The 20,885-nt window shown below is 44.6% G+C and overlaps 1 protein-coding gene across 2 annotated transcripts in view; it reads right to left on the minus strand.

Moving 5' to 3' along the window:
• syn3 (synapsin III) overlaps positions 1–16,217 on the minus strand; it is a 77,585-nt gene extending 61,368 nt beyond the window's left edge. For both annotated transcript variants that reach the window (XM_049761618.2, XM_049761617.2), the window contains exons 1-6: positions 16,128–16,217; positions 15,977–16,049; positions 15,519–15,644; positions 12,832–12,902; positions 7,209–7,293; positions 7,052–7,088 (exon numbers count right to left, since the gene is read on the minus strand). The gene's annotated coding sequence lies outside the window, so the exon portion shown is untranslated. The remainder of the gene's footprint in view (positions 1–7,051; positions 7,089–7,208; positions 7,294–12,831; positions 12,903–15,518; positions 15,645–15,976; positions 16,050–16,127) is intronic.
• Between the last annotated feature and the right edge of the window lie 4,668 nt (positions 16,218–20,885).

Genomic DNA, 20,885 nt, shown 5'->3' on the forward strand with positions numbered 1-20,885 from the left:
TTTGAAAACAAATGGCTTTCGAGTTTAGCCGCAGCAGGTTGTTTTGCCTGCAGGTGCACGGCCATATTGAAGGGAGGGGGGCTTTTTTTTTTTTTAAATGCTCTTTTCAATCAAACGCTAAATTAACAACGAACCCCGGTCAGTTCAAAAGCACACAAATTAGCGGTATTGGATGATTTTGAACAATCCCTCCTGGCAAGTTTGACTTTTCACGCATTCATGGATTGTTTAGTCTTGCGATTGAATTTCGGCTGCCGTATCTACGCCTCTCAGAAAAGGTTAGGGATTTTCGGCTTTCGGGCTGAAATGAACTTTAAAAGCCTTTATAGGTGAAATTTCAAAAGATTAGTAAAGAACAAATCAAATTCACATTTTCCGTGAGTATCCCAAATTGAAAGCACGGGCATTAGCTTAGCAGCGGCAGAAGCGAGTAGCTCAGTCGGTAGCGTAGCATGCGCTCAAGGCGGTGGGCCTGAATTAAATGATTGTATTTAAATACAAGACAAACGTCGACATCCAAATTAAGTAAAGGCACGCCATTATCTCATTTTTTTTAATCCCCTGAGCAGTCATTAGAAAAGAGCATCAAAAAGAATTTCCTCTCTTACCATATGTTCCACGTTGCGCTAATCTAATGAGGCTTTCGTAATTACAAAGGCTACCGAGGGAGGGGCGGGGGAAGCTCATCGATTCTCTGGGAAAAGAAATTTCATTACGGACGCGCTATAACGCTCGGTAGTTTAATTTCAGGGAATTGCGAGATGCAACAATGGGAGTTTTTATTGACGATAGAAGCGACCTTCCAAGGTGAATAATTATTTCGATTTCATTCGGCGACGTGATTTCGGAGTTCCGCGTGCCCAACGTATTTCATTCCAATTGAGACATACTTCATGTTGCCTCTTTCGACGGTTCAATCTAAAACTGTCATTGCCCTCGAGGACGTTATATTCGGTCGTGGGGGAATTTGATAAGCGAGCGATATCCGAGAGTGCGGAGGAGATACGCGGGATCGAGTCCTTCGCGCTTGATACAAGCGAGACTTTCTCTAATTAGCACCGAGATGGATTATTTGACACTTTCCCCGCGAGTTCTGACTGGCAAGCATTCTTTCGGCCACGCTGGTTCGAATTACACGTGCTTCAGACAAATAGAGGACACGTTCATACGACTAGGACATATGAGACCGGAGACCCTTAGCATCTTCTTTTAACTAAACATCACAACACTCGGCGGTGCTGCTGAATAAATCAAGGCTTGTAATTACAGGATAACGTTAGCGGCAGAGATTGCAGATACAAAAATGTCATCTAATTAAATAGGGGAGAGGCTATAAAGATCCGGCTAACGGTACCCTTGTGGCGGGTTACTGTAAACAATCGCGCTAGCGCCGAGTGCTCAATTCATTGGTGGTCATGTCTTTACGGTCGAAGGGTAAATAACGCCGACTGTGGCCGTTTCTGATTCGGCGTCTTGCTCAAGGGCGTGCTCGGGCACCTTTACAACAACCTGTTCCAATTTCCATATTTTAAGTCGGCCGTCTGGTCCCCGAGCGAAATCTCTACAGACTGACTTATTGCTGCCTGTGACTTTATGGTTACGGAAAAAAAAAAAGAAAAAAAATGACAGGGTTGCATATCACATCAAAAAATGTGCACATGGACAATAATAATAAAGGTCAAACTGAATATAAAAAAAAAATGTTGCCTGCTGCTGTGGGTGCCATCAAAATTTTAGTGGTGAGCTTAAATGTTGCACCAGAGGCGTTCTTCTCTAGTGTTAGCTTGATGTTTTTTAGGGATTGAACAACAGGGCATCGCCTGTTTTGTGTGTTTAGCAAAACACGTCAAATATATTCCGAACTCGGCAGGAGCCTGGCAGCATTAGATCGAAATTTTTTTTGATAGACAATAAGAGTGGGGAAAAAAAACTCAAATAGTTGTAATTGCTATCTAGTGGAGGATGATTCCAATATTTGGCACAATGAGATTCTGATAACCGATTAATCGGACGATTATTAAAAAAAATATATAGGATTCATAAAAAAAAAGACAGATTTTTTGCATATATTTTTTGCAGGGAAGTTATGTTGTAAATTCTGAATGAGTTTTCAAAAAATACACATCACGTCCTGCCTTTGCAAGCTTGGCGATTCTCCTTGCCCGGTTTGACGGCACGTCGTGTCTATCTGACAATTACGAAAAGCAGACTGGGAGAGTCAAAAAGAACAATTCATCCCACGTTAATACTTCTCAAATCTTTGCTTTCAGTCAAAGCGAGCAGCTTTTTTTGCATTATGTTCGCCGAGGTTTAGCGACCCGCGGCCGAGCGTCGCCGGCACAATGAACGCACGGGCATCTGGTACCCGCATTATGTCGGCAGAAATCATTTCACCCCTCAAAGCCGTCTCCGTCATTGTCCGCCCCGCCGACACACATTTCTCATCCTATTGTGATGTAAAAAGTTGAGCGGGAGCGGCTAAAAGCGAGAGCAAATTAGATGCCGCCGAGCATTACATCTAGCGTGACAAAGAGCCATCGGCGGCGTCCAAAACTACCTGGGAGACGCATAGAAGAGCTGCCAGACGCCAGATTAAGCACAGGCTGTGTCATTTGCTTTGCTATTGTGCCGAGCTGGCTACATTTTTATTATCAGGCCAACCTGGGATGGATCTCGCCAGATAAAAGAAACCCTCTCACAATAAGCAAATAAGGGGAGAGAGGAAACAGGCTTTTGTATGAAAGCAAGCCATTTTAATAACTGGCGCATTTGTGAAGGCGCATCACAAATGAACAAATGTGTCTTTTATCGCTATAGTCTGCCTTTTTTTGTTTCCTGACAGCCTCTTTTATCGGAGCGATCCAAACGCGGCGCTAAATTGTTCCTAGCGAACAATCGTGGAAATGAAAGTTGTCGTGTAATTGCAAAAGGAACAGGAGGGAAAAATATTGCTGGTGAAGCAGAAGATGTGATAATAATAAATGGATATTTTTTAAATTATTGTATTTATTTATTATTATTATTATTTTATTGAATTATTTTTACTTTGACTCATTTTGCAACCTAGAGTTCCCCCACTTTCAATTAGCCAGCGACGGGTGACGGTGCTTCCGCGCCACGCACAAAGAAGAACCCGCCTTTAAACGGTATAAGAAGAAGAAACGCTAGCCCCGGTGCAACCCCGAGTTTGCCGCAACAGACCCCGTTTCATCTACGGCGCGCTTTTAACAAGATAAACCCTCTACTGACAGTGACCTGAGATGAAAGTAGGAGACACAAAGCCGAGGAGAGTTCAGGGAAAGTTCTTCGGTGCCCCACCTACCCGCCCACTCAAACCCCCTCGCGAACCGGCAGTGGAAAAGTTCTCCAGCCTCGATTAGAACTTTGCGGTTGATCCCGCGCGGAGGCCTCACATGTGTGCCGGAAGATGCCGGGGAAGGCGGCTCTAATCTCGCGGATTCGCTTAAGCTCGCTCCGACTTGGACTCTTCTTTTGTTCCTAAGGCCGCGCAATCTTCTACATCTCTATTCGGACGACGCCCGGCTGCTTTTGGGAGTGAGAGCGTGTCAAGTTCAGGTTGAACGGATGGCGGCAAAGGAACAAAGAAATGAAGGTGTCATGATATCAGAGCGAATGGCAAGTCGGAGGAGACAAAGAAATGAAGGTGTCATTTTATCTGAGCGAATTGTTGGTATTTTATTGTCCTAGCAAGGTGATGGTGTTTGCTACCTGCTACTTGCTAGCTTGGGGCGCTGAATTATCACAAGACATCAGTGCAACATTATTTTCTACTGTGAACTTTGAGCTGGGCAATTAATCAAAATTTAATCGTGACATTGATTTTGCTGTTTATTGACACCCCACCGACAGACACCGATGCTAATGCTAGCAGTCAATCCAAATGACAAATTTAGCATTGTGTCCTAAGAAAGATATTCCATCAAATAATAAATATTCTCAAACACTATGGAAATACTGATAATATAACAATCAAAGCCGTATAAAAAAGTTACATTCATAAATCGCAACGACCTTCTTCTACTGTTATTTAATGCAAGTATCCGCAGCACCACACTGCCCCAAGAGGCCAAAGAGAACACAGCAGGATCACCTGGTATTTATTTATTACTCGTTTTTTAACTACTGTATTTTTAATATATTATTATTTTAGTTTGTTACGAATTATTTCCCAGGCCTGGCTGACAGGAACGAATGCCCTCGCTTCCAGTCTGAGCTTGGTAAACACGGCAATATTCCGAGTACGAATTGCCATGACTTGCAAAGTCAGTCGGATCTGTGGACCGGAAGAGTCGGTGCGGGAGTGCTTTGTGTGATCCGCACGGGGGCAACGGGAAGGCAACAGGAAGATTCCGAGCCTCTCACAGATGGTGTTCCGAGCCGCTGGCGCTCTGGAGTCACTGAGGATCTCTCAGGTCCAACACCGTCTTTATTTTGAGCGAAGGCAGACGAAGTCATCGCCGCAGGGGGGAGAGCATGTGGGGTGTTTTTTTTTTTTTCTTTTCTTATTCAAGCAACCGGCTTGGATTCTGGTTGAGATCGGTGCATGCTGGTGCTCAAGCAAAAATGATTCCATAATATGGCATTAAGTAAAATACAGCAAGTACAATATTTCCTTGTCTCTTTATCATCCATGCTGCCGCTGAACAGGACAGGGAGTCAAGAGGGTTCAATAAGTACACTGGCACCTCACAGAAAGCAATTATTCCCAAGCTCCCGAGCCTTCATTTCTATGCGGCGGCTTTGAACGGTTTTGATATTCCATGATGAATTACCATGACCAAAATGAGAGCGGAAGAAAGGAGGGGGGGGCTGTCGCAATAAAGCAAGAGAGCAAGAGACTAAAAGAGAAAATTCCAGGAGGAATTCTTTGCCTCAACTCCCTCGGGGTGATCCGTGTGTTGGTGGAGCACTGTACATTTCTCTGGCGAACGTATCGCCTTCTCTTCTTCCGCCCACGCGAGGCTCCCGAAACGAATGAAGTCCCCGCGGAGGAGTTCCTTAAATCAGCCGGAGCGGGCGTTCGTGCTTGTGTGTTGCTCACCTCGTCTTAATTAAACAGTGGCAGCCAGTGAAAACATTGTTTGACAGAGGCTGAGGAAATTAGCTTTGTCTTTGCAGAAACGAGGAAGGGGGGGGGGGTATGTAAATCCTACGGGGGCTGACGATCAGTAAGCAACAAAGACTTGCTTATTGTCAAGATCAGTCGGTCGGTTCAATTGCATGCGACGTGATCTACGGTAGTTCATATGTCATATTTTACAAACAGTTGGAAAAAACCAAGCCATGTTGGTGTGTAAAAAAAAAAAAATATGTCAGGGAAAGCCAACTAGAACTTTATTTGGGGAGATTTTAACAACCCGGCGTATGCGCTTGGCGAGGCCACGGAGCGTGCTGCCGAAGATTGCTGTCGAGACTGCTTCAACTCCCAACAAAAGTTGTCTCAAGGCCGAAACCCCAAAAATGTTCACAAACACTTTTTACAACGCTAAATTGAAGTAATAAATAAATAAATAAATAAGCACAACGCAGCTGTGTAGAAGACAAACCGAAATCTAACAAAGGGCGCCACCGTTTTGTTAGCGCTTCTTATTTTTTCCCTGCTCCTTAATGACGACGACAACTTTGTAACACGCGCACGCGACACCGGCCGATTGCTCGTTTTAGCCAATTGCCTTCAATTCTAAGCCGGACCAATTAGAGTCCAGGCTTGCACTTGGGAGTGGGTGCAGCGAAAAGCTTTGACAAACTAAGAAGGCTAAAAATTGCGTGGCATACTGTCCAATTAGTGGGCCTGAAACTGTTGCTCGCAACACACACACACACACAAAGTAGCGCTATGCTAATGAACACATGAACCTCATTTGCGGACGGCTGCGAGAACTCCGAAAAAGTAAGTGCGACCCAGGCTTTCTGAGCGAGGTCCAGACAACTGCCCCCGGTGGCTAGGTTATCACGGCTATTGTTATTCCCCCTAATTACGTCTTGTATTTGTACTTTTAGGACATAAAAGAACACGGCACTTCTCTTCACCCCGCTAACCTTCGACGGCGGATTGTTAGCAAATGTGATTCGTGCGCCCGATGCAACTCAGAAGCCGCAACTGTAACGTATCAATCCGCGAGCGTCACGGGCGCGGTGTGAAAAAGCAAGTAAAGAAATGCCTGCGAGGGAACGCCACTAATAATGGAGCTCCAATGTGATAATGAACCTCGGGGAAAAAGGGGCGCTAATTGCAATGATATTCTCAATGTCATGCGTAGCTGGGTAGGGGGGGGGGGGGGGGGGGGTTCATTTCCAAGCACAAACAGCTCATGTAAGTATTTCACGATGGTTCGCTACTATATCGGCAAATATCCCGGCTCGGAAATCAATGGCGATTTCCGACTGGCGAGACGTTTCACTTTATGTGCGCCGCCGTGCATTGACTACAACTTTCAAATCTGTTTACCTTCGGAGAGGCCCCGATAACATAAATCTGAATCCATTGCATCGATCGCAGCCTTCATGCTAACTTCCACAGAGGACTGGCCGTCAAAGCTAAAAAAGTATCATGACCTCATAGCCACTCAATTACGCAGCGGCCTAATTGATTCGCCGAAGTAATCACGGCGGAAGTTGATGTTTTAAGAAATGGTCTGGCGGGACGCATTGATTTGGACCTTGGTTCTAGCACATGTAGGGGGAAAGTAAAACGACAAAATATTGGTCGTACTTAACAAAACGATATAAAATGTAGCCTGACAACAAATTTGAAAGCACAGTTGGGACAAGACAACATTGGTTATAGCATCACGGAATCAAGTCGGGCTGACCTAATCGAATAGGCCCACTGCCCAAATCTAATTTCAAAACTTCAATCAATGTGATTATTTTGGTTCCGCTTTTACTTTGCCCTATCGTTAAATGAAATCTCAAAGTAATCATAAAAAGAGGCATGTGGGATGAAGCAATTCTGTTTTTTGACATTAACTTCCATTCTGGTGGGATACTAAAACAGAGGTCGCCGACTCAAATCTAAAATATGACTCACCGGGATGATCAAACTCGCATCTTAGGTCAGGACAGGCCTGAAAACAAACAAAAACGAAAAATGGCGAGAAAGCAAACGAGAGGCGACCGACGGTAAAATGGAATTTGGACGGTGAAAATGACGTCGGGGCGTCTCGGGAGCCGCCGTGTCCCCTCACCTGATTTCTCTTTCTCCTTGTTTACGGCTCGGCCCGCGTGGACCTGTCTCATTACGTCCATCTCAACGAGTCACTCAGCCGAGATCTGGAAGGAGGAGGGAGAGGGGGCAGTGGGTTATCCAAGGACAGGTAAGGAAAGACGATTAGAAAGAAATGGATATAGTATGGCCATAGTGTAAATCCTTCCCGACGAGAGACGAGACATTGTGCGGAAATCACCGGTGGCATGTAAATTGGTCTGAAGCGGGAAACGTGTCGGGCGAGGGGAAGGGCAGGGTGAACTTCGGCTTTAAATCAACACTGTTGTTACAGCGCGCTGCCGAAAGTCGACGCCGCTTTGAACTTCATTTGTTCGGCCCGGCTCCGGTTGAGTTCAAAGAGCCCGGCCGGCGTGGGCAGGCAGTCGGAGGTGTGCCTGCATAAAGGTTCAAAACGGAAAAGCCCGTGCCCTTCGTAGCGGTGGCCCCCCGAGGGGGAACTACGCGGCGTGTCTTGCAGACTCTTGCAAAATGCACAACTAATCCAGTCAACGGGAAAAAGCACAACAGAACCCCCTAGAGCTTGACCGCCGCGCTGGACAAGAGAAAGTCGTTCCCCCTCGAGGCCGACCCTGAAAAAAAAACGTCAGTTTGACTTCTGTTAGGGAATCATTCGAAAGAGCTGACTTTAAATGGATTCGACTTCTTACTCCGGGGTCAAGTTGTGGTATTCATCTGAACTTTATAGCCAAGGCTAAGATTAGGGTATATTCAAGCAAATGGACATTGCTAGCTAGCTAGCGGAGTTTGGGCGTTTCCTCACGGAACATCTTCAGGTGCACACGGTTTGACCTTTATCAAAGAGCGAGTGTTTATCAACACGCAACACGCGGACGACGTCAAACATCCCACCGAGACGAGTTATCTCCCTCAAAAGTAAAACGACCGCCGCGGCTTGATCGTGTCATTAGACGCTACTCGATTCGTCCCGGGCGCCGCGTGACTCCATGCGTCATGTTGCCGTTGTTTTTCGACGGCGCCGCGCATCACCTGCCGGCCCACGGATCATCGATCTGTCTTCCGGGCTCCTCGGAGGCCTTCGCTCAGCGCCGACACGCCGCCGATTAGCTCGTCACTCTCCGCGTTTCTGGAGCAGAACTAATCGGAGACTCGCCCGACTGCTATCCGCGCGTGGCTCGTCTTATCAATGCATGCAGGAGTCCGAACTTTTCAGACTATCCATCATGAATTTCACGTGGCACCTTTGGAGATCATCCGTTTTGTAATTGATCGTGGAAATTGAGTCATTAACATTTTTTGTATTTGTAAAATTTTGTTTTGCAGCATGTTGAGAAGAATGGCAAACCTCGAATGATGCCAAGCTACTTCATCATCCTCACCCAACGGACACACAGAAGGGCCACAAGACTTACAGACCGTGGAAACCGAAGAGCATATGGAGAAAATGTGAAGCAACAACACAGCCCTTTGCCTCGTGGAAGCGCTTATGTTATTTTTATTGTAGTGGCCGCCCTTTATGAGTCACACTGACACGGAGGTAACCTGGGATGCAAAAAGCCTTTGCATCGACAAATTAAAAATGCAACTCCTCGCCAGCCTGGCTACTAATGCACTTTATTCCTTGAAAATATTTCCCGTTAGAATTAATTCATATAGGGCGGTATGAAATATGAACTTAATTTAAATATTTTACGACAAATAATGAGCGCTCTTGACCTCTGTATTTAAATTTAATCAGCACATGCAGAATTGATTAGCCGTATTGTTCCCTTGTCCGTCTTGGTGAGTCAAGTGGTCATTTTAATTGGAGAGGGATGAAGACTGGATGGACATAATTGAGGTGAGTGGTCTTAAAAGTCACCAGGGGCTGAATCTATGATGTTCAAAGTGAGGCCTGGTGGCCATTTGTGGCACATATTCATAGAATACATCAAGAAAAAAAAATTAAATACATTTATATTATATCTTGTTGGAGTTTAGAGAACAGATATTGTCTATTTTTTTTGTCATCTACTTCATTGGCATTTTTCTTGCACGTCGGCCATTTCACGACGCGTTTCATCATATTTGGATTGTTGCGAAACAAACAGTACCTTTGTGATGAGGTAAATAAGGGCGAGCGTGAAGCGTCTGACAGCCCCATCACGCAGTGAGGCATTAGCGTGCGCGCTTGAAGGTCGACCGCATCGCCGAGCGGCGTCTCCGCCGTCCTATTTGTCGACATTATTTGTCTCGGCTCGGAAATGGGCTGCAGGTAAAAAAGTCATTTGGCTGCTTGTCATCCTCAGTCACCTTCCTCCCAGCTGATATGGAGGCGGGCTTGTGACATGCGGCCACAGGTGAAGCGAGCGCTTATCATCACCGGCGAAGCGCGTTCAACCCACGCGCTTCATGCCGCGGCCGTGCAATAGAAAAACGGGCGATATAAAGCGAGCTAATACGACTGTCGGGAAAAAAAGAAAAAAAAATGCAGATTTTCCTTCCCGCCAAACCCACAACGAGGAATGACAAAGAGGTGACTAATGAAAAAGATACAAATCAGGTCAAATACTCAAGTGAGCATAAAAAAAAAAGTCCCGTGAAGAAGGTGACCAAAATGTTTGCCGTTCAGATGAGAAGCCAAAGCAAATATATGCTATGCTAATTCTTCATCTTGCTCTTTGGTGCAAGTTGTCTTGCAGTGAGATGATTAATGCGACATCTCCAGCTTGGCCGTCTTGAGTCCAAATAAGCTGCATTAGGCAAACAAAGCTTAAGTCAGCACTATACGCAACTTTTGGAAGAAAAAAAAAACATCTTGCGCAAAATGAGGTAATCCATCACAATAAAAAATATTGTTTGGATTCCTCATCCATGGTGGGAATGTTGGTTTGAAGTAATGAAAGTGTGGTGTTTGTCACAAAGTTATTTGGAAATATACATAATACTTTCCGCAAACTGCTCGGAATAAATGTAAACGAGACAAAGGGAAGTCATTTCCGTTCCGATCAATTTGATTCGACTCTTCCCGTGTTTGGTGAGGAAGCTGCGATTAAAGGGTTTGATTGCAGATGGTTTAGAACATTAAATATATTTTTTCAGCCCTTATAAAATACATCTTATCATGCTTCTGAGAACTAATAAGACGAGGGGGCGGAAAAAAAATAAGCGCAACAATTTAAGCATCTCCGTAAACATTGTTAGAGCAATTTTCGCGCGATGGGAAAGAATAGCAAAGGAGTGCAAAACAACTCAGTCGGGATCAATAATGAGACCTAATCAAAGTTTGAATGTCAAATTTGTAATTACTGTATTATGTTTGCCACTTCCCTTCTTGGAAAGAAATAATAACGCTGGTGGTGCCCTATTAAATCCAATATTTGACTTGGCGCTGGCACAAAGAACGACGAGAACAACAAATTAGAAAAAGGCCAAATATGATGGTGAATATTCAACTGTGAAAGAATATTAAAACAGATTTGTCTTTTTCTCCTAATCAATGTTATACGGTATTATAAAACCTATGTACAAGATTTTGAAAAATCCCCAAAAATTCCATCAATATTGCGATTGTGATTTAAAATACGATGATGACATTTTTAGTCATTCGCTTCTTCCTCGGCTCCTTGGGGTGTCTTTAGGTATAGCCGATAGATTTTACCGAGAAATATTGACCGAGAGGTTATTGATCCCTGCTCATTCTTCCCCTTGCAATCTGTCCAAGCTACATTCTGCCTAATCACTTTTTTTTTTTTGCTTAAATGGTTTCCAGACAAGGCCCGGTGCGAATAAAATGCTATTTTTCGCCGACACGGCGGTCAGCCATGCGAGGGGAAGAGAAAGCACAGGGGGGAGATTATGTAACTGACTGATGACGCCGGGCAGGGAGGGAGGGGGGGGCGACATTTATAAAGCACAAGTGTGAATATCATCTTAATAACAAATCTCCACGAGTTCAGGCCGACACCGTTCCGCCTGTCCCAAACTCATTTCCATCTCAATCGGCGTGACCTCGGGCCTCGGGATTTCTAATCCGTGGCTTCGAAATGCAAAAATAGTCGTGGGGGGGGGGAACTACGAGTTTGTTTGGTCCTAAAGGGAGGAGGTCCAGACTTGGACGCAAGCGGCTTTCTGAAAGACAATTTTAGAAGACTCTCGGTGCAGGTCAGGCGTGACGCACCGTACGCTACACTTCCGCGCTGCTCACGTGACAACCTCCGACCTCAAGAGGTCAGCCATGCGGGAATCCCGGCCTGTCAGATCGGGCAAGCGCTCAGGCGTGATGCACAAAGCAGCAGGGAAGAAAAGAGCAGCACGCGTTCAAACTCAAAAAGCTCCCGAAAGCATCTCCGTTATTTCCAATCCTGCTGTTTGGGCCGATGCCAAGGCTTCTCCACCTCCTGGCAGCTGTTTCGGGATTTTACTGGGGTTAAAGCGATACTCTCCGCGGCTGGCTTGGCGAGGCGAGGGGGCCCCAACTGGCGGGAAGCAGCCAGAGTTTCAGGGGATGCAATTAATCTTGCTCAAAAAAAAAAAAAAAAGAAAAAGCCTTTTAGGTGTGATTAGAAACGAGACGTTCCCCCGGGAGGCGGAGGAGGGCGGATCATTTGTCTCACGAATAGTGATGCCGTATTGATCAGGATGCAGATCATATAGCACAGATGAAATATTTTTCTGGGTTGAATAATAATTAAGAACGATAGACGTAACTGATTAATCTGCTAATTACATGGAAAAAAAATAAACTTGTTTTGGGGTCCTTTAACTCTATTTTTATGACTTGGTGTCTATATTATATTTTTGTTCCTCGAACATCGGGTTTTTTTGAGACATTTTAAATGACATTGAACCAAAGTATTAATTTGTGAACATGGCTAAATATGTTACTAATTTGATACAATATTATTATGGAACCTTCATGTGCCGGAGGAAAAAAAAATACAGATGCATTTACCCAAGCGGTGCGCTAATTTCCGCCTCGCGCCGCGCTAATATCATGTTCTCCTTTCGCCAAATAGCATCGCTGTTGCTTGAGCAGCAGCCCAATGCCCCTACAGGGATCGATACACTTTTATAGCATCTGATGTTGTGTTTGGATAATTGATTCAACAGCGAACGCGCGGCAGAACTGGCGGGCGGAAGGAGGCTCGGGTTGCGCTCGGCTTTATCTCTCGCAATCCGGCGGCTTCCTCCCGCGATAAAAAAAAAAAAAAAAGAGCTTGATCCTCGCCGAGCCGAAGCCCGCGTGTCGACTCGCATGAAGCCGTGCCATCAGCCTTCGGCTTTTAGCGCCGTGGCGAGCGACGTCTCAATGACTTGCAAATGAAGATATAGGCGCGGGAGAAACGAGCGAGCGAGCGGGGGATCTGAAGATGGCCGTCTCAGCCGTGAAAAGGACATTTTGTATCATTAGCTCTGCTGAGCGTTCAGAACGCCTTTGAGGTGGACCAAAGAGGCGATTTGCATGCGAAAGCGCTCGAGTGCCCCTCACCCTTTCACAGGAAGCTAAAGATTCATCATTTAACTGTCAATCTCTCTGCTTACTATATTTACATGACATATCAGGCCTCCCGGTGACTTTATGAGATGAGATTTCTTGTTTACATTTTTTTTTTTAACAACAACAAGCGACGTGAGGCAAATACCTTTGCTCAGTCAAACATCGGGGAGGCATTTAGCAATTCCGTCCGGTCCAATCCGACTCCACGGGGGGGATCTAGACAGGGAAAAAAAAATCTTGCTTGAGCTTAAAATCAGACTTAATACATGTGTGTGCTTGCAAATGTAGCTCAAATGTTCCAACACACCCACACACAAGTGCAGTCCACGTTGAAAAGCCAAAGTAATCAAGAGCCAGATTAGTTTGCGTTATTTTTGTAATCTGATTGAGGAATTACCGACGTATATTTAACCGTCCTACATAGGAACGTGTCGAATTAATTGCAACATATATGCTTTGAAGGGACAGAAACAATTGGCCGCGCGAGCTGGAATACAATCGATCCGTCACCATCCAAGGCGAGAATGCGGGCGTAAACAGCGTGTACGCATCATGAGACGGCGTCTTCCAAACAGCAGAAGCTGCAAGACGTGCGGCTGAAGCCGGATTCCTAATTATTCCCTCCCAAGAAAGCACTCTGTCAACACGCCGCGCTCACAGCTGGGAAGCGCGAGCAAACATTTCACCGAGCGATGGAGGGGAAGACTCGCGCTCGTTTAATGGCGGCGAGGGGAGGAGAGCGAGACCTGCTGTGAAAAGAAAAAAAACAAGTTGAGAAGGTAGCTTGAAGAGTGTTTGGAGCGATGTAAAAAAATTTACTAACACTAATTAGCACAGAAATTCAATTACTTGCCGATTTAATCGAGTCATTTTCACATTTCTAAATATTATTTTTAACCTGAGCCTACTTTTTCTCTAGCCCTTTAAAATATCCGATCTGGGAGCAGCCAGGTGCATCACTTTCCACTCCACGCGATCCGGAGATCAATGGGGCCGGGCCAGACGAGGCAAACGGCGGCCGGGCCCAGCCGGAGTGGCCCGCCGTTGAAAGGAGACCCCGATCCCGATAAACGTATTCCTGTCAACATCGCGCCGATGCCTTTTAAATTCAGGCCCGAGAGGATACGTGGCGAGAAGTCAAACTCCATTCGTCTGCGCTGGGAAGGAGACGTGACAGAGGCCTAATGCGGGTCAGGGACAGTTCTGCTCTGTCTGGCGGCGACCAATCACGAAGGACGCAGACAAGCTGTGAGATGGCTTTTTTTTCCCTTCCCAATTTTTTTTTTTTTATTCCCGCATGGGTGATTAAACCCCAAATAGCCTCTGAAGCTCAATTACTTGCACACACAGGTCACGGCATCGACAATTTGATGAAACAGAATTTGCGGTTAGCTTATTTTGCTACAAATGTAAAACCGACGCAAACTACAAGCGCTATACTCAACTGAATTGTTTCTGTAACAGCTTCTACAGATTTATTTGCTTCGTTTCAAAACCCACATGTGACTCTGGACCATAAAAAAAGTGCTCGTTTTTTTTTTTTTTTCCCCGACAACACAGCTGTCATGTTATTTTTCAGACTGCTAATTATTCGCCAAGTACAATCGCCGTCTCCTGAGGCGCTCTGTTTTGCAAAGTTGGAATGACGGAGTCCCAAATTGCCTAATTAGTTCAAAATAGGAGCCGGTAACTCAGGCAACTAAAAGTTTCAAGATCCAGTTTTTAAAAAAAAAAAAGAAAAAAGAAATATATCCCTTGTACAGAATCCCGCACACAAAAAAAATCCAGGTTGGAGGAATGAAGGTTAATATATCGTGTCTATTTTTTGACAATTATTTTACAATCCATTTTTCTTTATGTACTATTCAAACGCATAGAGCATCTATTACTGCGACTAAAGTGTGGGCTGTGTAGTCACGTCAAACAAATGGGATCAAAACGCACGGCCCACACATTTGCGATCCGAGCGCGCTCGCTTCAGCTCGCCAAAGTCGGGTCGACTCCTCACGAGGATCAAATTGGCGACGTGAACGTTATTTCCGCTTTCAGATCTAAGAAGACTATATTGAAATCAACAACGACAACAAGCTGGGTTTTGGCGATATCCTGTCTGACTGCTGACTCATCAATAAAGTCTCTCGCCGCATCATTCTTTTGTTTCACTTTTGCACTGAACGCTTCCATGGGACCTTCACATGGCCAGCAAAGGCAATCGTTAAGAGCCTGTTTTTATTTTTTTTCCTCCTCCGCTGGGCTGCCATTAAGGTCTAATATATCAGCGGTGCAGTCAATTGTACTTGACAGGCAGCTTCTTGAACTTGAACTCGGCCGTCTGGTGACAGATAACGCGGGCCTGTTTGTTCAATTTCCTCCCCCGGAATGGTATCGCTCCGGAGTGAGTTATTATAAATCACTACGGATGCGTTCATCATGTAACTTGTCAGGGCGGCGGCAATGTGTGTGTGTATGTGTGTGAAACGGACAGTACAGAGGGCGGAAACAAGAGGACAAACAGGACGGACGATAACTTTAGCAAGAGATTCCCTTTTTCATTGGCGATATGGAAGGTGGTGGTTTGAGTTTTGGTTTACATTGTCCAAGTCACTTTTACAGCATTCCATCACACTCATTAAAAGGTCCATGAGCTTTAACATGGCGGTAATGAAGAGGTCATGTTCTACCTGCCTCGTGGAGAGCGCTCATTTTTAGCAGCACTACAGGGAACGACCACATCCCTTGACTATCATATTATATATGAGGAGAAGATTTTACAAATACAGTAACTCAACCTAGTTTGGCTGTTAAGTGATCGAGTTGCCGTGTGAGTGCTACCTGTCCATCACCGCAGGTCTGGAGTGAGCGGGATGACGATTCGTCCTGACATCGTAAGTGGCTCGATCCGATTACAGTCATTAAGGGAGAGTTTGTCTGGCCACACCAAAGTCAGGTTTTGTTACCCTAAATGAAAGAAAGAAAAGTCTGTGACCTTGACAGAGTCCATCTGAAAACTGACAATTTATCACAGCAGCCATTTTACAGAAATAATTATCATTTTATTGAAATAACATAAAAACAATAAAACACAGGCCGCCATTTTATGTACAGTGGCCTCAAGGAGTAATGTGACATGTCAATTTGTGCACATAAACCCAATTTACACACTGTATTTCAAAATACTGGTTAAAGTAATAGTGTAATCCATACCTACTCATTTAGAATACAAAACAATTTTTATTTATATTGCTTATTTTACCACAGCTAGCAATGGGACGAACCTAGGTAGGTCTTACCTTCGACGACAGCGTCCTGTCAAGGCAATTCTCCCTTGGAGTTTATCTCGACGAGGTTTTGGAGGACATTTTCCTAGAAAAAAGAAAACTGAATTTACTATTTTGTTTTGGACTAGCTGTAATTTACTGTTTTGGTGTTTTGTGTTTTTACTTTTCACGTTCGAATAAGCTCAACAATGGTGGATGTTAATTACGTACGGCAAGCCATCACCTGTTCGCTTCTGCGGTTTAACCAATCAGCTGCCGGACTACACGGCTTCCGGAATCACGCCTCTGACGGTGACGTCACTATTTTTGCTTTTTTTCTCTTGGTTCCGGCTCTGTCGTGTCTCGGCAAATTATTATTATTATTTTATTTTTTTTTGCTCAATCGAGTGAAAACGTTCACTTTTTAGAATAGATCAAATATATAAATCAAAAGATTTGAAAAAAAAATTAATTGCCTATTGGTAATGTCTCAGCCAATCAGCTCTTCAACCTGCCCCTCAATACAATTGAATTGTGAACTCAACACCTCTCAAGAATATTAAATATATAAGCACCTTTATTGTAAGCTTTTAAAACATCTGTTTTGTGTCTTATCATTTATTTAAAAAAAAAACATTTAGAAATATTTGCTATCTTTTGGGGTCTACACCTCTACATTTACTGAACAGCCATCAATCATTTTTCAGGTTCATATTATCCCCGCTCTACAAAAAACAGCATGCACAGCATGCTAGGAAAACAAACTTCTTTTTTTTTCAAATGGAACATTAGACGTAATCTGATGAAGGGTAAAACGATCTGAACGAGGCAGAAATGTTGGCAGTAAACAACAACGTTGGTGTAAGCGTGAATAAGTCTCAGACATGATTTATTGCACAGTTGCACATTTGGCATTTTTCTTTTATTTTTTTTTACCGAGGAACAAAGCAGTTATACTTAAATTATTCACGAGCTATAATAAGAGAGGTTGAGGTGCGGATGAGAAGAATCTATTGCTCAAAGGGAATTTTTCAACTGGATGGGAAATGTCAGTTAAAGCATAAGGAAAGTAGAATTCCACCTTGAAATATTTTGTGGACTCGTGAGTCCTTTGCCTCGGCTCGCTTCGGGGATCCTGTTTGTAGTGCAATGTTTTTCTAGCTGCTGGACATGTCTCATTCCAGCATAGCAACAACAAATAAAAGAATATGCTGTGTTGGGAGGGGGAGAAGGCCTTCAAACGTTGAATGTCTCCTTCGTCTGCCTGCACCTTACTGCATTTCTCCTTTTTTGGAGTTTGCTCCTTCTCTGCAAGCGGCGGCGATAATTAGACTCCCTGCAAGCGCCTCTGGTCACACCGAATGCAATCAACGGGTTCACACCCGTAAATCACTATGTCGGGAGGTTTAACACCTGATATTATAATAAAAATCTTGTAAGAATATAACAACAGAATTAGAAACGTGTCAGATGTTAATCATCCGCTTGTTCTCCATGCTTTTGAATTGCAACTTAATTTCAAACAGAGGCGGCGCTACCGTGAGGCAAACACAGGCAACCCCCCCCGACCCCCCCTCTCATAATGTCCTACCTTTACCTCAGTGACTTCCTGGTGCTGCGACCTGATACTCGCCCTTGCGGCCTTCGGGCGGCGCCCAAGGGGGATGGCGCTCAGTCGGCATGTGTTTCAGAGTACAGTTGACGGCGCCACGCCGCTACGTTGCTCTAAAAGCTTTTTTTGCCCCAAGATGCTGTTGCATGCTGCTCTCACAACATGCTGTAAAAAAAAATTTAAAAAATAAAAATGAGGTTCCAAGACATGGAAAGCTATAAGCGCTGTGGTCCAAAGGTCATCCAGTTTTATAGATTTAAGCTTCGCACAATCCGACTCCACTCCCCGATAAAAGTTGGGATGAATTAAATAAAATTAAAAAAATTATCATATAAATCAATTCAATCACACCAATAACCCCAAGGTTCTAATAAATAAAATAAACCGTTCTCTTTGGAAATTTTTACATAATTACTTCAAGCAATTTTATAGACCTTGCATTGCTCACTTCACTCAAGTTAAATACAACTGATACTTGATGATTCTACCACTAGGGGGAGACATTCAGAATCACAAGTGCCGAATTCCAGTACATTAAAATGTGTGGTTTGTGATACAGAAAGAAGGGGGGAGGTATATATTAGTAGCAAGCACAGTCTGAGTGAGTGCCCATCCCGCTGACCTTTTGACCCCACGTCACAGCATGAGAGATGCAGCCTGCTGCTGGATGAAATCTGCGTAACCTCCGTTCACAGACAGGACACGTCTGCCAGTACGGCCGCCTGCAGCGGGATAGGTCAGAGGAGGTTCTTGATCAGAGGCGCCGCCTCTTCTTTTTTATATTTTTTAAGCCCGAAAAAAACCTCATGCTGAATTCATTGCAAGCACACAGTCAAGAGTCAGCGTACGCTGATGCGAGGTGACGTTAAGTGAAAATCTGGAGGTTTGAAGGTGGAAAGAAGTGGCGGGAAACACGCAGGCATGCTGAGCCTCGAGTGAACTCGGACGCCGTTTCAGACCAACGTTTCAATTAGGAGCTAGAAAACCTCCCACAACAATAATATTTTAATTTTGGCATCAAAGTAAAAATGTATTGCTTCAGGTGAGAGGATATAAAAATAAGCTAGGGAGCCTACAAACATTTAAAACCATAAAATTGTTTTAGTTACATAAGGACAAACCTTAAGATACTCCAAAATAAATAATTTGTAATTATTTAGCCTCCAGCTCACAATTTCTAACCTGGATCCTCCCAGTTTTGGAAAAGATGAGCCTTTCAACTTTTTTCTTCTTCCTAATTACCTCAATGGAACTTCCTGGCTTATGGAGCATGTCAGTCCCTATAAATAGCATCCCAGCGGTGTTAGCGGCGGGGGAAAACCGAGCTAAGAGTGCCCTCTATGTGCAGTGTGAAGCTTTGTGCTGGAAAATATCCTGTAAAATCAACAAATAAACAAACAACCCTCCAATTAACACGCAGAGGTCAGCAGAGGTCAGCAAGTTGCATGAACGACTTTGCGCTAAATCTCCAGAAGGCCTCGCCGTCAAAGCCGCAGAGCCAATCTGCGCCTTCTAACTCGAGCTCAGATGCTTGACAAGATTTTTTTTTTTTCCTCCTCCCTCGGCTAATAATTCCCCTCCGATTCCGGGATGAGGGTACAAACGGCAGTCACGCTCGCGCGGGCCAAATGAGAAGCGCTCCGTTTGAAGTCCTGTTCAGTTAATAAGTCCATTACGGAGGATAAAGAAAACGCTGTTAGATGAAAAATATGCAGTTAAAGAAAAAAATGAATCCCGGAAGGTTTGCCGTACGTTGCCAGTCTATCACCTGCACGGAAGTAATTAAGAGTCCAAATGGAATGATGCTGTGGACTGATTTGCATGTAATCATGTCGTCTGAAAATGAGATTAAGCGGGCTCATTAGATTATCGATGTCGTCGGTAGGCAGGACAATAGCAAATAAAATATTATTTACTCACCGTTGTCTTATTTAGTGAGGTGAAGAATTTCGTTGGTCGGACTTGTTGCACCTTTTCTGACAATTGGCATTTGGCGCGGCGGAGAGCCGATAGAAGAACAAACCCCGTCTCCAACCTGGCCACGGAGCTCAGCAGACAGATGTGCTGATGTGCCATCTATAGCCTCGGGCCTTTTGCTGACTTCTAAAGGCTTCCGCTGTCACGAGCGGCTCGCTTGGGAGCGCATGACACAAAAGTTAAATGAAGGTTAAATGGAGGCACTTCAAAGTGGACCATCTTCGGCGAAGAAGAAGAAAAAAAATATAACGGCGGAAAGGTTAATGCGTGTCTTGTTGAGACACGGTAGCAGCTTGTAGCTTTTGGGCATAACAGTCCAAGGTCCACTTTGGGTCAGAACACCTCGAGGCTGCCCGTTTATTGGCTTTGCGCGCACGCTTTTCCGGGTGCGGGACGATAACGGCGATGTGCAGCGATGCTTAGTCGGCAGTTTTCTTCTCTCCATTACACGGGCATGCCGGTTTTCCACTCGCTTGGAAAGATTCACTTCTTCCCGTCTTTAATGAGATTTGCCTCTAGAGAAGATGTTCGATGAAAACAAAGGAATCAGCTGGTTTGCATTGACGGGCCAACAGTGGAGGGGGAAAAAAAAGTCTACACACCCCTATGGACAGTTTTTCAAAATAAAAGATGAATAATTTTAATTGTTCAAAAAAAAAAACCCGAGTAGACTGAAATAATGTGGTTGCAAAAGTGTGCACACCCTTTAAACTCATGTTAAATGGAAGTCAGGGCTACTGTTGTACTTCCAGGCATTACAATAGGGGTGTGTAGACTTTTGCATATTTCTCTTATGTTTTCTTTCGTACAGTAAATTAGACTGATTTGCATTTTGTAGAAAATCCTACTAAATCCTTACACAGCGCTACGCCGCATGCTCATGATTGCAAAAGCAAACCATCCACCTGCTTGTCTTTTTTTTTTTTTTTTTTTTTCCGCAGCAACTCCTAAATTCTCTTGTGCTCTGTTGTAAGTTCATTAGCGCTGTTATTGTAATCGCCGGCCGGCAGAGCCACGCAGGGAATAGAGATGCTGTTCTGAAGGTCATATTCATGCACTCTGAGCCCCCCAGCAGGTAGCCCCCCCCCCTCTTTCCCTGAGGTCCGGCTGATCACATAGACCTGCAGAGGCTTATTGTTCTCTCCTCCCCAGTTGACCCTTACTGTCCCATTAAAATCTCGCCTCAAACTCCGCCTGAGGGTCTCCAGCCATCATCGGCGCGCACCGGCTCGCCGAGGCAGAGCATACAGATGAGGCAAGAAAAAAAAAAGTGTTTTCTTTTTTTTCTCTCTCTCTCTCTCTGCATCTTTTAAAATGTTAACTGTGGCTCACGGAGGTGAGGGGTGGTCACCG

The sequence above is a fragment of the Syngnathus scovelli genome, chromosome 22 (assembly GCF_024217435.2).
Source record: "Syngnathus scovelli strain Florida chromosome 22, RoL_Ssco_1.2, whole genome shotgun sequence".
In the NCBI taxonomy this organism is placed as follows: domain Eukaryota; kingdom Metazoa; phylum Chordata; class Actinopteri; order Syngnathiformes; family Syngnathidae; genus Syngnathus; species Syngnathus scovelli.